General features: G+C 40.1%; 1 pseudogene; it reads right to left on the reverse strand.

Moving 5' to 3' along the window:
- Nucleotides 1-9,639: 9,639 nt before the first annotated feature.
- On the reverse strand, nt 9,640-12,035 carry LOC149514863 (25S ribosomal RNA; annotated as a pseudogene).
- Between the last annotated feature and the right edge of the window lie 1,297 nt (nt 12,036-13,332).

Genomic DNA, 13,332 nt, shown 5'->3' on the forward strand with positions numbered 1-13,332 from the left:
GTGTGTGTTGGTTAGCATTTTATGATTTACAGGCAGTGATCAAGACTCTAGAGGATCAAGCTCGATGTTCAGGTTTGATAGAATTAAGCCAAGCCTAGGTACAGTTGTTAGTTAGCATTTTATGAATTTACAAGCCATAAAAATGGCATTTGCATGGCAAAAATATGAAAATGTGCTTATGTCACTGGTCGAGACTCAAGCTTCAGGCTCGCACAGCTCTAAGATATAAGAATGGACTTTTTTGCATCCCAAATTAGCCTAACATAAGAAACTGTGCATAGACACTTTAGACTATAAGGCTTGGCCACCTAGTAAGTTATGAAATGAAAGGCCACAACAAGTGCTTGCAGAAAGGCTAACAAAAGAATAAAACAAAGTTTAAGGCAAAAGTAAGGATGTTATTACTCAATGGTTCTAGTGTGTGTACAATATAGATAAGAATCTCTCTATTTATAACTGAGTCCCCCTTATAATTAGTGCCAAGATACATTTTTAAACTCTAGGGGTTACACTGGCTTGAATCCTATGATTTTAAGAGATAAGATACAATTCTTAATTCTAAGGGATTGGTGTTGCTGCACAATCTTTGACTTGTTGAAATCATGTTGATATCAAGCCTTCTAAAAGCTTCAAAAACTAATCCTCTTAGGATTGTGTTCAGGTGTGCCCACACCTGGGCTTGATCATGTACCTATTTCTTAACCATTAATGCTCTCACCTGGGTTTGATTGGATGCTTGTGCAATGCTCACCAATGCCTACCCCTAGTTCTAGCTTAATCCTACCCAACCTAAACAATTTTCCTAGGCCTCTGGAGTCTTTGTCACTACCTGCCCCATTGTTTTGGGTTAGTTCCCCATGACCTAGACATCTAGTGAACCTCAAAGCTTGGTCCTCTTGGATGTCAAACTCTATCTTGTTAGAACTTGAATTGCTACTCAACTTGGAAAGAACCCTTTGGCTTATACTAGCTTATGAACCATGACACTTGAACCCACCTACTATTTTGTTGTGGTGCACAAGGTGCATGATTATGGCCTAGGATACCTACATTTGGTGCTTAGCCTAGCATGTGCCAATGGTGTTCGAGGGAACTACTTGCATAATGGGCCAATATGTGCCTATGATGGTCGAAATATATGCTAAGACCAAAGGCCAACATGTCCCGATGGTAGTCGAGGCATGTGTATGTGCCATGGTTGCAAGCTAGTCCAAGCCCAGAGGCTCTTTTTTAATCGAGCAACAATTCCAATTCTAGCGAGACAAAGTCTGATGGCCAGGGAGACCAGGCCTTAAGGCTTATTAAAAGTTTAGGTCATAGGGAAGTAGCCCAGAATAGTGGTAAAGGTAGTGATCAAGACTCCAACGGCTCAAGCACAATGTTCAAGTTTAGTGAAAATGAGCCAAGCCAAAGTGCAGGAGCTAGTAAGCATTATATGAATTTACAAGCCATAAAAATGGCATTAGCGTGGCAAAAATATAAAGATGTGCCTAAACCCATCTACTACTCGATCATGGTGCACATAATATGTGACCTAAGCCTAGGATACCTGTGCTTAGTGTATGTGTCATGCCCTGGGCAGGCGTGCCAGACATATTAGCCACACAAGCACGCGAACCAGAGGTTGAGGCCCACACACCAGGTGCACTGGCGAGTATTTGCATGCAAGGCTTGGAAGGCAAGGCTAGAACACCTACACAGCCTGCAGGCCAACCTGCATGGTCAAGGCCTAGCCTGCATGATGCTCGTACAACTTTTAGAAAGGCCCAAGGTGGGAGATATGCAAGGGAATCTTCTGAAAGCCTTCAAGATCAGCAAGAGCCTCCTGGCAGATTTGGTTGACCCTAGAATTCAGGAGTTTGAATCTTGATTGATTGTAATCTTTGTAATTCCTTGATTTTAGCCTTGATTCTAGGGATATTACCATTAAGTGTAGCTAGAGCCTCAACTATAAATAAAAGGCTGCTTCACCCTCATTTGTACACCATCATACACTTTTGTTTCAGTGAATACAAAGCATATTCCAGCAAGCTATCTTATTTTCTTATTACTCTCAAACTTGCACATTTAGCCCTTCCCATTGTTGTAGTACCTGAACACCGGTGTTTTAGGCTGACTTAGGCTACAAAGAAGTGATTCCAGGCCTAAGGCCACATGGATTCTGAGTCTAAGGTTGGAGCCCATCATAGTTGGCATCAAAACAAGTTTGATTCTATGTGTTTGTGTTGTTCAAGTTAGATGATAGTTGAGGAGATGGCATCCCAGAGTGACGTTGCTAGCCAATAACCAGAGGCTCAGAAGTAGGGGCGTGAAAGAGGCAAAAAGGCTAACTCGAGAGATATCTAGTCTACCATGGACGGGAGGCTGGCCAGGGTGGATGTGAGTATGGGTGACATGCCAAAAGAAGTTTGAGGATGAGGAGACTCACGTTGAAGTGCTAGACTTCATGAAGGAGGAGCTCAGTGGCGAGTTGCAAGCTACTCTCAATAAAGGTATAGATGTGATCACCCAAAAGAATGAGACCTTGAAGGCTATGGTAGAGGCCTTAAGCAAGAGGATAGAGGAGCTCACCAGCGAGCTTATTGCTTGCAAGACTACCATTGGGAATGGCATGTTTACTGGAGTGTCAAAGTCCAGGATGGATATCCCCAAGCCTAAAGAGTTCAAGGGAACTAGGGTAGCCAAGGAAGTAGACAACTATCTATGGGGTATGGAGTAGTATTTCTAGGCTATGGGCATACAGGATGAGGTAATAAAGGTAAGCACCGCTGCTATATATCTCACTGATGTAGCCTTATTATGGTAGAGGCGTAGGTGTGATGATGTTAGGTGTGGGAATGCCAAGATTAAAACCTGGGCAGAGTTTCAAAAAGAGTTCAGGGAGGAATTTTACCTGAAGTATGCCGATGATGAAGCATGGGCAAAGTTACGCAGGCTGAGCCAATAAGGGGACATAAGGGAGTATGTCTAGATATTCTCTGAAATAATGCTATAGATCTCGGATCTAGGCGAGAAGGATACCTTATTTGCTTTCATGGATGGGCTGAAACCATGGGTGAAGCATAAGCTACAATGGAAGTGAGTTCATGACTTGGCTAAAGCCATGACTACTGCTGAGTCTTTGATAAAGTTTAAGCCTCTGAACAAGTTGGAGTATTCCAAGCCCAAGGGTAAAGGTAAAGATGAGAGGGACCAGAAGAAGCAGTCCAAGGGGAAAGACTGTGATCAAAAGTCCAAGGATGGGGACTGATACCATTCAACCAATGATGGTGAGAGGAAGCCACTAGCAGGCAAGTGGAAAGCAAAGGGGGACCGAGAGCCACTAGCATGCTACCTATGTGGAGAAAGCCACATAGTGCATAATTACCCATAGAAGAGCAAGCTGGCTGCTATAGACAAAGAGTTTGACAAGGAGCCAAAGTCAAGAAGAGCAAAGCTTGGGTCATTGGTACTCAATGTTGTCTAGAATAAGGGGAACTGCAAGCCAAAGGGCTTGATGTTTACAGTTTTGATGGTTGCAGGTCAGAAAGTGAACCATTAGTGGACACAGGTGCCTCACATCTTTTTATTTCAGGTGATGGAGCCCAGAAGGTCGAACTAAAGGTGCAGAAAAGGATTGGTACCATTAAAATGGTGAACTCTAAGGAGGTTTCAGCCATTGGAGTAGCGTGGGGAGTAAAGTTGCAACTTGGAGACTGGAAAGGCAAGGAAACCATAGAGGTAATACCCCTTGACGACTATGAGTTTGTGATTGGGTTGGATTTCTTTGTTCAGATTAACGCCCTCTTTGTGCCTTTTGCTAATTGTATTTATATCTTGGATGCACGGTGCCAATGCCTAGTACCATTAAAGAGAGGGTCTAGAGTTGGGTCACAGGTGGTGTTAGCCATCCAATTTGCCAAGATGGTAAGCAGAGAAGAAGACACCTTCTTGGTAGCCCTGAAGTATGAGGAGCCTGAAGAGCCAAGGGAGAAAGAGATTGAGTCACCCTTGGAGGTGCTAAAGGTGTTGAAGATCTTTAGTGATGTGATGCCCGTAAAACTGCCTAGCCAGCTATCACTTAAGAGGAAGGTAGACCACAAGATCGAGCTGGTGTCCGAGGCCAAGCCATCAGCTAGAGCCCCTTACCAAATGTCCCTACTAGAGTTGGAAGAGTTAAGGAAGCAGCTCAAAGAGTTGGTTGATGCTGGGTTCATCAAGCCATTGAAGGCATCATATGGTGCATCGATTCTATTCCAACGTAAGCATAATAGGTCATTGTGGCTGTGCGTAGACTACCGAGCTTTGAACAAGCTAACCATCAAGAACAAGTACCCTATGCCACTCATTGCGGACTTGTTCGACAAACTTGGGAGCACAAAATGGTTCACCAAACTGGATTTGAGGTCAGGCTACTACCAAGTCAGGATCACAAAGAGAGATGAGCCCAAGATAGCATGTGTCACTTGGTATGATTCGTATGAGTTTTCATTTTATCATTCGGACTCACGAATGCCCCAGCAACATTTTACACCTTTACGAACAAGGTACTTCAGTCGTTCCTTGATCGATTTGTTATGGTTTATTTGGATGACATTATGATCTATAGCCAAACATGTAGACCACTTGAGACAGGTGTTCGAGGTGTTACGGGTGCACAAGCTATTTGTCAAAAGGGAAAAGTGCTCGTTTGCCCATCAGGAGATCCCATTCCTAGGCCATATAGTGGGAGGTGGCAGGATACGCATGGATGGAAGCAAGGTGTACACCATCCTGGAATAGGAACTGCCAGCCAAGGTAACTGAGTTTAGGTCATTCCTTGGTCTAGTTAACTACTACAGGTGCTTCATCAATGGTCACTCAGCAATAGCCATGCCATTGACTGACTTGCTCAAGAAAGGGAGAGCATAAGAGTGGAGCATAGGGTGCCAGGAAGCCTTTGATAAGTTGAAGCAGACTGTGACCAAGGAGCCAGTATTGGCCATGCCAGACCATGCCAAGCTATATGGCTGCATACGAATGCATCAGACTTTGCCATAAGAGACGTGTTGATGCAGGAAGGACATCTAGTCACGTTCGAGAGTAAGAAGCTGAACGAGACTGAGCGTAAGTACAAGGTCCAAAAGAAAAAGATAATTGCATTGGTACACTACTTGTACACTTGGTGCCATTACCTGTTAGGGTCGAGGTTCATGGTTAGGATGGACAATGTGGTAACCAGCTACTTTCAGACACAAAAGAAGCTATCCCCCAAGCAAGCGAAATGGTAAGATTTTTTTACAGAATTTGATTTCTAGATGGAGTATAAGCTAGGGCAAGTGAACTTGGTGGCAAACACCCTGAGCTAGAAGGCTAACCTTGCTGCCATTAGCCAACCAAAGGGGTCACTGATGCCGTGCATCAATAAGGGACTTGCGCATGATCCTACAGCCAAGGCTCTTATAGAGTATGCCCAGCAAGGTAAGACTAAGAGGTTTTAGGTGCATGATGGTTTGTTGTACACTAGAGGTAGCTGACTGTTTGTGATACAGCATAGGAAGCTCCATAAGGAAGTTTTGTAAGAGTGCCATGATTTAAGGTAGGTTGGAGACCTAGGAGTGAGTCGTACCTTGGTGTTACTAGAGGATCAGTACTACTGACTGTATATGAGGGATGATGTGGAGGCCTATGTGAAGACTTGTCTTGTGTGCCAACAGCATAAGGTAGAGCTCAAGAAACTAGGTAGTCTCTTAGACCCATTGCTAGTGCCATAGTGACCATGAGAGAGTGTTTTTTTAGACTTTATAGTCCGTCTACCCAAGGCAGAGGGGTTTGGAAGCATCATGGTAGTGGTGGATAGGTTTTCCAAGTATGGAATCTTCATTCCAGCAACCCAAAAGTGCCTAGCCAATGAGGCAGCTCGATTATTCCTGAAAAATGTGGTTAAGTACTGAAGAATACCGAGGACCATTGTTAGTGATTGAGACAAGCGTTTCACGGGCAGGTTCTACACTGAGTTGTTCAAGCTATTGGGTTTAGACTTGAACTTTTCCACTAGTATGCATTCGTAGACCGATGGGCAGACTGAACGTGTGAATTGACTATTGAAGATCTACCTCAGGCACTATGTGAGTGCCACATAAAAGGACTGGCCAAAGCTACTAGATGTTGCATAGTTTTCCTATAACTTGCAAAGGAGCAAGACAATAAACTAGAGCCCATTTGAGGTTGTGACAGGTTAACAACCATTAACACCTGGTTCAATTGCTGCAGGCTACACAGGGCTAAATCCAATAGCATACATGCTTGCCAAGGCTTGGTAGGAACAAACTGACTTGGCCAGAGTCTATCTACACAAGGCCGCAAAGAGGTCAAAAAAGTAGGCAGACCAGAATAGGCAGGACGTACAATTCCAAGTTAGAGACTTGGTGTTAGTGAAGCCGTATCCCATTATGTGCCATAGGGGGCTACACAAAGGCCTAGTCTAGAGGTTTAAGGGACTTTTCTGAGTATTCAAGAGGGTAGGCAAGGTTGCCTATAAGCTGGATATGCCACCCAAGCCGATGTTTCATGTAAGCATGCTCAAGCCATTCCATTAGGATGAGGGAGATCCAGGATGAGCAGAGTCAAAGTGTGCGCCATTGGGAGTAAGGGCCTCATATGAGAAGGAGGTCTAAAGTATCATAGTTGATCGAAAGGTGAGACGAGAAAACTACCAACCAAGATAAGAGTACTTGGTGCACTAGAAGAGACTTTCAAATAGCGAGGTGAGCTAGGAACTAATAGAAGACTTATGGCAGTTTGAGGACCAGATCAGGCAGTACCATGCAAATGATGCAACGAGGCCATTACGTAATCAGGTAGGGGAGAATGTCACACCTTGGGTAGGTGTGCCAAGCATATCAGGGGCACAAGCATGCAAGCCAGAGGTTGAAGCCTGCACACCAAGCACATTGGCTGGTATTTGCACGCAAGGCATGAGAGACAAGGCTAGAATGCCCGTACAGCCTACAGGCCAGCCCGTATGGCTAAGGCCTGGCCTGCATGATACCTGCACCACTTCCAGAAAAGCCCAAGGTGGGAGATATGCAAAGAAATCTTTTGGAAGCCTTCAGGATTAGCAGAAGCCTCTTGGCAGATTTAGTTGACCCTAAAATTCAGGAGTTAGAATCTTGATTTATTGTAATCTTTGTAATTCCTTGATTTTAGCCTTTATTCTAGGGATATTGCCATTAAGTTTAGCTGAAGCCTTAACTATAAATAAAGGGTTGCTCTACCCTTATTTGTACACCATCATACACTTTTGTTTTAGTGAATACAAAGCATATTCTAGTAAGCTATCTTGTTTTCCTGTTTCTCTCAAACTTGCGTATTTAGCCCTTCCCATTGTTCTAGTGCTCTTACGCTGGTGTTTTAGGCTAACGTAGGCTACAAGGAGGTGATTCCAAGCCTAAGGCCACACGAATTTTGAGTTTAAGGTCAAAGCCCGTGACATATGGCCTAGCATGTGCCATTGGTGTTCAAGGGAACTGCTTGCACAAAGGGCCAGCATGTGCCAATGATGGTTGAAGCATGCATGAAGGCCAAGGGCCAGCATCTTTTAATGGTGGTCAAGGCATATGCATGTGTCATAATTCATAAGTTGATCCAGGCCTAGGGTTCTCTTTGAGTCAAGGAGTAATTCTAGTTCTAATAAGAAAAATGGTTTGATTAAAAGGAGGACTAGGCCTTGAAGCCTACTGGATGCCCAGGTCAGAAGGAACTAGCCCAAAACAATGGTACGAGTAGCGATCAAGACTCTAAAGACTTAAGCACGGTGTTCAAGTTTGGCAAAATTGAGCCAAGCCTAAGTGTGGGCACTAATGAGTGCTTATATGAGTTTATAGGCCATAAAAATGGCATTGGCATGGCAGAAATGTGAAGATGTGTAGGAATCCACCGACTGCCCAATCGAGGTATGCATTGTACGAGGCTTGGGCCCAGGATACTCATGTGTAGTGCATGGCCTAGCATGTGCTATTGGTGGTCGAAGTATGTGCCAAGACCAAGGGCTAACATATCTTAATGGTGGTCAAGGCATGTACCTATGTCATGATTTACAAGCTACTCCAGGCCCAAAGGTTTTCTCTAAGTTGAGGAACAGTTCCAATTCTAGCAGAAAAAGGTCCGACTACTAGGGGGACTAGGCCTTGAGACATATTGGAGGCCCAGGTTGTAAGGCACTAACGAAGAATAGTGGTAGGGGCAGTGATCAAAACTCTAAAGGCTCAAGCACGGTGTTCGAGTTCCAAAAAATTGAGCCAGCCTTAGGTGCAGGCACTAGTGAATGCTTAGATGAATTGACAACCCATTAAAATGTTATTCACAAGGCAAAAATGTGAAGATGTGCCTGAACCCACCAACTGCTCGATAGTAGTGTGCATGGTATGTGGTCTAGGCCTAGGATATCACATTCGATGTGTGGCCCAGCATATGCCAATGGTGTTCAAGGGAACTACTTATACAAAAGGCTAGCATGTGCCAATAGAGGTTAAAACATGTGCAAAGACTAAGGGCCAACATGTCTCAATGGCGGTCGAGGCAAGTGTATGTGTTATGGTTTAAATGCTAGTCCATGCCTAAATGTTCTTTCCGAGTCGAGGAGTAGTTCCAATTCTAATAAGAAAGGGTCTGATTGCGAAGGAGACCAAGCCTTAAGGCCTACTGGAGGCCCAAGTTGAGGGGCACTAGCCTAGAATAGTGGTATAGGTAATGATCAAGACTCTAGAGGCTCAGGCACAGTGTTTAAGTTTTATGGAATTGAGCTAGGCTTAAGTGTAGGCACTGGTGAGCACTTAGATAAATTGATGCATGTGTATGTGTCATGGTCCGCAAGCTGGTCCAAGCCCAAGGAATCTCTCTAAGTTGAGAAACAGTCTCAATTCTAGTATGATAGGGTTCAACTACCAAGCAAACCAAGCCATAAGGCTTACTAGAGTCCTAAGTCATACAAAACTACCAAAAATACTGGTATGGATAGTAATCAAGACTCCAGAGACACAAGTAAGGTTTTTAGGTTTGGTAAAATTGAGCTAGGTCTGAGTACATGCACTTGTGAGCAATGTACGATCACACAGTCAAACCTAGGTGCAGGCACTGATGATTAAGGTGCGAGCGCATGATCAAACCCATGTGCAGGATTACCTAAGCATAGTCTTGGGAAGATCAGATTTGTGGGCTTCTAGAATGCCTAATACTATAGCACAATCTTTGACAAGCTAGAATTATGCTAAGCACTTGAGTTTCGTAGGTTGATCATTTTTTACAAGTGCCAGCATCTAGCAATGGTGTTTGAGGTAGCATCCTGAACTAAGGGGCTAGCATTTACTGATGGTATTCGAGGAAATAATAGGCTAACATCTGCCAATAGTGTTGGATGTGATTGCCCGCATAAACTAAGGGCCAAGTGCTATCAATGGTGTGCAAGCATAACTGATCCAAGGGCCAGCCACACCAAGGGTGAGCCTATTCCTATAACAAATACCAAAGGCATTTGGTTGTCATTTACTTCGATGCTTGAGGTAGGAATGTCATCCACCAGCCCAACCAATTGCAATGGAGAACATCATTCATCCCCTATCCCAAAGAGGTATGGTTTAAAAGAATAAAGTGAATAGACTTCAATGGGTGTGAGGGGAAAGGATGAATTGAAGCAACAAAGGACTAAATCTTAGTGGATCATGGCAGAGTGGCAGCAAGGTCACTCTACCACTTATAGTACTCCATCAAGTAATTAAGTCATCTACAAAGGATTCTACCTGTCGCTTTATGGGAATTAAGCTCTAAAGAGGCCCGCATAATTTGTTCACCTTAAAGGTTGCACTTACAACATGTACCTTTGGGGGCCATAGGCTTCTACTATGGGTTGATAATCGGGTGACAAGTGCATGCATCACTTCTAGCCCAAATTCTAACGTAGAGGTGTTCAGTCATAATCTGGCGCATGGTAGCTTTGCATCATTGACTTTTAACCAAGCACAATGACCAATTGTGTGAATCAATAGTTTCTCTTTACTAGGTTGAATTACTATTGTGACACTACCATCAATAAGGTAAAACTAACCTATCTCACGATAGTCTAAACCTAGCTCATGTTCTCTATTAGTGGGTGAATAATCCAACACTTAGTGAATTCAGCTTCACAATGATAGGAAAAGTTGGCATCGAAGGATCAAAAAGCAATGTTGCTATGCATGCTTAGCTACCACTAGCCAGTTATCCCTATGGTAACTTTTCTGACACCCCTAGCTTCAAATTCCAAAGGTATAAAGGATTGATAGGCCATGCTTTCATAATTCATATTCATACTGAAAACTAGAATCAAATGAGCTTTTACCCTTTTGTTCCACATATGTTTTTTGTTCTCATTGAGCTCATCTTAGGACATTTGCATTATCTTTTAACAAATTTGCCTTCCCAGCCAGACTCCCTACCTAAGAATGTTTTTTGCCTAGATTGACTAACTAAGGCCAACCTTAGGTCCAAAAAAAAGGGTCATGCCCTACTTTTGATTCACAGAATAAGTAAAATAACGTTAAAAGTAGTGGTATTTCAATTTCATTCGAGGTCTCCCACTTATCCTACACCTCTAAGTCATTTCACAAAGTTAGACTAAAGTCAACTTAATAAGGTCTTCTCTCTCTGTTGATTCTACCAAGCCTGTTCCCTTGGCTGTGGTTTCACTAGATGGTAGATAGGGACAATGGGAATCTCATTAATCCATTAATGTGCATCACTAATTAAATGACAAGGCATTTGGCTACTTAGAGAGAGTCATAGTTACTTCCGCTGTTTACCCATGCTTGGTTGAATTTTTTCACATTAACACTCAAAGCACTGGCTAGAAATCACATTGCGTGAACATTCGTAATGACCATCAGAATGCTTTTGTTTTAATTAAACAATCAGACTCCCCTTGTCTATATCAGTTCTAAGTCAACTATTCATCACCCGAGAAAAGCCCTTGAGGGAGCCTTTCCCAGTCCATCCTTGGTTCGCATGCAGTGACCTACTTTTGCCATTAGAGCCGGTAGCTGATGGGTTCGACACTGGGATCCTAGTGCCTAGCCCTTAGAGCCAATCCTTTTCTCAAGGTTATAGATCCATTTTGTCAATTTCCCTTGCCTACATTGTTCCATCGGCCATAGGCTATTCACCTTGGAAACCTAATGGGGTTATAAGTACAATTGGGCACAGATAGCATGATCCTTTAGATTTTCAAGGGCTATTAAGGTGGCACCAAACACCACGTGACATGTGGTGCTCTTTCAACCACTGGACTCTACCTACAGCTGAGCCGTTTCTAGGGTGCGTAGGCAGTTAAACAAAAAAGATAACCCTTTTCGAGTCCTCTACCGATGACTCCAAACTCCCTAACATTGCCATTAGCCTTTGTGTTCTGGCTTAGGAATTTTAACCCGATTCCCTTTCAAAGCTCGCACTCAATGCGTTGTTGGACTAACTCCCCCCATCTCTTACGATTGACTAATCCATGTTCAAGTGTTGTTCACATGGAACCTTTCCCCCCTCCGGCCTTCAAAGTTCTCATTTGAATATTTATTATTTATTTCAAATAGTTATGACCTTTTGTTTTGTGATAAACAAATTGTTTCTATCCATACAAGCTTATTTGAAATAAAATAATACTAGTTTATTAATATTTCAAAAATTAATAAGTAAAAGATTTATAAAATGAATCTGTTTATTGAGTAAACTCAAATTATTATGACTGTTTGAGCAATTTTTTATTTCAAATAGTTAGGATCTTTTGTTTTGTCATAAAACAATTGTTTCTATTCATACAAGTTTATTCAGAATAAAATAATACTACCTTATTAATATTTTGCAAGTTAATACTTAGGAGATTTAAAAAACTATATGTTTATCGAACAAGTTCAAATAGTTATGTCCATTTGAACAATTATCTATTTTAAATTATTATGACCTTTTGTTTTGTGGTAAAACAATTGTTTCTGTTCATACAGAATTATTCAAAATAAAATAATACAAATTTATTAATATTTTAAAAATTAACAAGAGATTTAAAAACTAAATCTATTTACTGAACCAGTTCAAATAGTTATAACTATTTGAACAATTATCTATCTCAAATCTTAATGATCTTTATTTTGTCATACAACAATTGTTTCTTTTCATATAAGCTTATTCGATTAAAATGATACTAATTTAATAATATTATGAAAATCAATAAGTAAGAGATTTAAAAAAAATAAATATGTTTGTCGAACAAGTTTAAATAGTTAAGACTATTTGAACAATTATCTATTTCAAATCATTATAACCTTTTGCTTAGTCATAAAACTATTATTTTAGTTCATACAAACTTATTCAGAATAAAATAATACTAATTATTAACATTCAAAAAATTAATAAGCAAGAGATTTAAAAAAATAAATCTGTTTACTGAACAATTTTAATTAGATATGACTATTTGAATAATTATCTATTTAAAATTGTTTTAACTTTTTGTCTTGTCATAAAACAATTGTTTCAATTAATAACATATCCAAAATAAAATAATACTATTTTATTAATATTTTAAAAATTATTAAGCAAGAAATTTAAAAACTAAAGCTGTTTTCTAAAGCAATTCATAGTTATGACTATTTGGACAAATATCAATCTCAAATCATTATGATCTTTATTTTGGCATAAAACAATTGTTTCTGATATACAAGTTAATTTAGATAAAAATAATACTAATTTAATAATATTTTCAAAATTAATAAATAATTAAAAAAATAAATATATTTACTGAATCAATTCAAATAGTTAAGATTATTAAAATAATTATCTATTTCAAATCATTTTGACCTTTTGTTTAGTCATAAAATAATTTTTTAGTTCAAAAAAACTTATTCGAAAGAAAATAATACTAATTTATTAACTTTCCAAAAATTAATAAGCAAGAGATTTGAAAAAATAAATCTGTTTACTGAACAAGTTCAAATAGCTATAACTATTTAAATAATTATCTATTTAAAATCGATATGAACTTTTGTTTTGTTATAAAACAATTGTTTTAGTTCACAAAAATTTATCCAAAAAAATAATACTAGTTTATTAAGATTTTAAAAATTAATAAGAGATTTTAAAAATAAATCAATTTACTGAATCAATTTAAATAATTATGGATATTTAAATAATTATCTATTTCAAATCGTTATTACCTTTCATTTTGTCATAAAACAATTGTTTTTCAATATACAAGCTTATTTGAAATAAAATTGTTAGTACTTTTTGTTTTGTCATAAAACAATAATTTTGAACATACAAGTTTATTTGAAATAAAATAATACTAATTTATTAATATTT

This window comes from Durio zibethinus, chromosome 15 (assembly GCF_047325235.1).
Source record: "Durio zibethinus cultivar Kanyao isolate XHJ-2024 chromosome 15, ASM4732523v1, whole genome shotgun sequence".
Taxonomy (NCBI): domain Eukaryota; kingdom Viridiplantae; phylum Streptophyta; class Magnoliopsida; order Malvales; family Malvaceae; genus Durio; species Durio zibethinus.